Source organism: Thamnophis elegans, chromosome Z (genome assembly GCF_009769535.1).
Source record: "Thamnophis elegans isolate rThaEle1 chromosome Z, rThaEle1.pri, whole genome shotgun sequence".
In the NCBI taxonomy this organism is placed as follows: domain Eukaryota; kingdom Metazoa; phylum Chordata; class Lepidosauria; order Squamata; family Colubridae; genus Thamnophis; species Thamnophis elegans.
The window spans coordinates 104,067,607-104,072,193 of record NC_045558.1 but is presented as its reverse complement, the minus strand read 5'-3'; positions in this window follow the sequence as shown (position 1 = coordinate 104,072,193).

Here is a 4,587-nt window from a genome sequence, read left to right as displayed (position 1 = left end):
CATCAAAAGATCTGCGGGACTTTCCGCGGCAGGACGAGGAGAAAGGCCAGGCGCCTCCGCCGCAGCATCCACGGCTCCAGCCACTACCGCGATTCGAGAGACCGGCGGCGGCGACCACTATCTATGTTGCCGCTGTCAGACAGCTTCATGCTCAAGCAGCGCCGCCTCCTTAGCCCGTGTCAAGCCAAAGGGAAGCTCCGACGTCTCTACTGCCACCTGCAGCGTCTGCAGTTGTTCTGCCGCCTCCTCGGGCCCTTCAGTCGCTCGCGTCCAAGCAACGGCGCCCGCTCCTCGCCTTCTCCCCCAAGCTCCCCCCGAGCGCCCTCTTTTCTCCACGCCTGGTCCCACAAGAGAGGAGGAAAACCACCGAGGGGACGTTTCTCCCCCCACCCTCTTTCCCCCCCGCCTCGCCCCTTCTCCTTTCATCCCCGAGCCCGCCCCTTGCCGCCTCCAATTGGCCCGCCCGCGGCATGATGTCACGGAGCCCCTGGGGACCTCCCTTCCAAAGCTTCAGCGTCGCCAGCCGGGCGAAAAAGCCGCTGCTTTCCCTCTAAAGTTCCGCCCACCAAGCCGGCTAAGCAACTCCCTCGGCTGCTCCCCCACCCCAGGGGGGAAGACAGAGGGAGAATAAGAGGATAGATTGGATGGAGCACAACAGGTCCGGGCACGTCTATTTTTCTCACCTATATTAGAGGGAAAGGAGAGGAGGAAGTCCAACTTCAAATGTTTGTCAACCCTTGGACTAGGCGGAGGACTAGCTAAAATTCAGGGGAAAACGATACAGTTGTTAATTAATACCGATGGGGGAGGCGGAGGAAGCGAGTGTCTAAATATGAAACGACTTCATCAACAGGTCTAGACAAGTTCTCCCCTCTCCCCTGGCCAATTCCCTCTACAAATTTGAAAAGGAATCTAGATGGAATGTTTGTCAACACATTTAAGATAGGATAGGGTTTCCCCCCCCCCTCGTTAAGAGTCGGTTATGATGGAATAAATTTAAGAAAAAAGGGAAGGGGATTGAAATAATCAAGTTCTTTTATCAACTACTTACCCAATTGGAACCTGGTCATGGCCATTTAAAAAAAAAAGATTTAATCTGAATATCTATAGTACTGTTCATGGTCACTATGTGGTCTCTCTTCCTCTTACTCCTCCTTCTCCCTCTCAAGGAGTGGTGTTGACTCTTCTGTTGGATTGCTGGAAGAGGATAGAGGGCCATCAAATTAAGGGTTGCACCAAAGCAAAATTCTTCATGATCAACTGAAAAATCTGGATAGGGTTTCCACGACTAAACAAACTTTGACCCAGGTAGTAAGAGAGTATGCACGTGTGATATTAAAACATCTACCATATTTTTACAGAATCCTTGGAGAACAGGTGAAGTACTGGATGATAAATCCATTTTCAAAAAGAGAAAAAGTTTAGACTGCTAATGAACCATCAGCTTGAAAGTTCTAATACAGATCAGTATAGTCTATGAGCATCAGAGGAAAAATGCTGTTGCTACAGAGAATTTTTAGTGAGAATAGTGACATGACAACTGGGTTAAAGAATTAAATAAAAAACAGTACATCAGAGGAATGCTATGGATGTGGTATATCTTATTTTCAACAAGTTCACCAATAAGATTCCCATTAGCAAGCTGTAAAACAATACCCCTGCCCGCATGAATTTGTAACTGCCCAGAGAAAAGTTGCCACAAAGTTGGGTATGGAGCAGCGTGAGGAAGAGAAGAATGAAAAAAAATGGGAGGAAACAATGTCATCCTCAAGGAAAAGATTTTCCTAATGGTGAATGTTGATTGTCAAGTATACAAGTTTCCACGTGGAGAGGTGGACTATTCTTCATTGTACATGTTTATGCAGTATCTGGATAACCACCTGTCAAGGTTATTGCAATAATTAATCTTTCATATGAATTGAACCACATGAATTTTGAAATGTGGTTCTCTATACCAACACCATCAGAGGTGGGTTCCTACCAGTTCGCACCTATTCGGTAGAACCGGTTCGTCAAATCTACTGAACCAGTTAGAAGAGGTTCCACCAGTGGACCCCGAAAGCAGGCCACACCTACAGAAGAGGTTCCAAATTTTTTTGAAACCCACCACTGCTACGCGCGCACGCACCCACATGCACACACACACACACACACACACACACAGACTGACACACACACAGAGAGACAGACAGAGAGAGAAAGGAAGAAATAAAGAAATAAAGAAAAAAGAAAGGAAAAGAGTGAGAGAGGTGAAAGAAAAAAAGAAAAAAGGGACAGAGAGACAAAAGGAAGGAAGGAAAGAGAGAGAGAGAGAGAGAGAGAGAGAGAGAGAGAGAGAGAGCACATGGCCAGCAAGCCACTCCCACCAGGTCACATGGCTGTCAAGCCACTCCCACAAAGGAGGCCACACCCACAGAGTAGGTTCCAAAAAAATTTGAAACCCACTACTGATATTATTCCAATTGTTTTAAATATCTTTCCCAAACCAAATCAAAACATAATCCAGAATTTGTAGCCTTACTTTTGAATCTCTAACATTAGCCTGGCATACAGCAAAATATTCTTGGTAATGAAACACTTAGTGGAGACTTCTTCGGAAAGTGCTGGTTCTTCGGCTTTGAAATGGAGTTGAGCACCGTTCCCTAGAGTTGGGAACAACTAGTACATATGTGCGAGGAGGAACTTTTTCCTTTACCTTATTATGTGCAATGCAGACTATAGCTGTAATATGTTTTCTGTCCCACAGATAGAAGAATTCGAATGAAATAAAATTGTTGCAAACTGGTATATTTTGAAAGTATCAGACTGTCCATCTCCAACATTCATTTTAAGCACAATTATCTCTCTGCAATAGCAAAGGAATCCTCCAAAATATGGGCTTGGTTCCCAGCCACTGTGCTGTCAGACACATTATTTTAAATAAAAATGCAATCATTCTAATCTGAAACAGGTACAGTAGCTGTCTGACACTCTTGGCTGCTGAGCTTTAGATGAATCCTGCATGTAAAGGGAAGATAGTGAGATCATACAAAGACAGCTTCTCAAAGCATACCTGTTATTATTCATATCACTGACTCAAAGCCAAAATCAACAATGGGATAGGAAGAGATTATAATTGTCTTAGTTGTTTAAATGAACTCCAAGGGAAGTTTGTTTAGTCCTGAATGAACTTTATCCTCTCAGTCTTATTCCTATTTCTTTTCATTGATCAAACTTTTAATCTTTGGGTTGGTTATCTTGCAAGCTTAAATAATATAATAAACATATGTTTGGATTCAAGATTACTTATACATCTTTCTTCTGAATCCCAGACATGAAGAGAATTCCAGGTAGGTCTGTGCTTAAAGGTGCTGAAATTGCTTTTACGCTGCTGCTGCTGTTTTTACTGTTTGTTCAAATGACAGCCTGTGCATTGGGTTTTGAAACAAGTCCTGAGATTTAGTACTGGTTTTAATGAAATCTTGATTAATCCACCTACACCTCGAGTGATGGAATGATGCTACTTGGCTTCTTTTGGTATCATCTCAATTTACGAGATTTCTTCGAAAACGCTTGACACAAATAGTTTACTAAGGTGTACTATAAACACATTAAAATATTGTTCCCTGGGAGTAAACTATAATTTCATGTGTTTGTATCCATTTGAATTATATGATCTGTATCTGGGAGTTTCTTGGAAATTCAAATTGACCCAGCCCCATGAAAAGCACTCAGGATAAATGAGGATCCAGGTCTAGATTAGCACCCACAATCCATAGTACAGTGTTAGAAAGGACAGCCAAGAATACTAAACTGCTGATATAGAGACAATATAAGTTTGTTATCTCATGATCCTGAAATAGTGAAGGAGGGTCTACTGGGTAAACTGATAAAATTGCTAAACTGATAAAAAAAAAATACCTGGTTATATTCCAGTTTGGACTTTGAACTAAGAGACAAGATCTGGAATAGTTATTGAGAAGCTGGTTGTTCAATATTAATAGTTGTATATAATTTAGTTCATCCACAATGTATGTAAAAGCTGCTTGGAAGAAGACAAACGACTGGGCTTCTGGATTCTTGTCCATCTATGAAAACTGGTCAAGGGAAGTGAGCCAATAGGCATTTGTTTGTCAGTGGGAAGTGCTTCAAAGGGGGAAAAATTGTGCCCGGGAGTGTTTGCAGGGATGTTTGCACAAGTCAAGATGGTGCCCACTTTTAAGCATATGATAGATATAAAAAGATGTGGGGCTGCAGATATGTAGGTACTTTCTGATCTATGGAAACTCTGGATTGTTCCTTGATTTTTTTAAAAACTGGAGTGTATAATCCAAGGGTTTAGGACCCCTAAAATCATTGAGTTTTATCTCTATAGAAGGAGAAAATGATTAAATATGACTTAGAATAATCATATGAACTACATTTAATTAATGGAATGCTTATAGAATTCAGATTTAGATTTTGTCTTGGCTCTTGGCTTGCTTATATTTTAAAGTGTGCTTATCACTGAAAGCTGAGTGCATCCATTTGTCTGCAAAAAAAAATGCATTATAGTCTGAGCACTCTGGAATATAACCAGCCCCAAACTCAAACTTCTCTTTAAAAAAC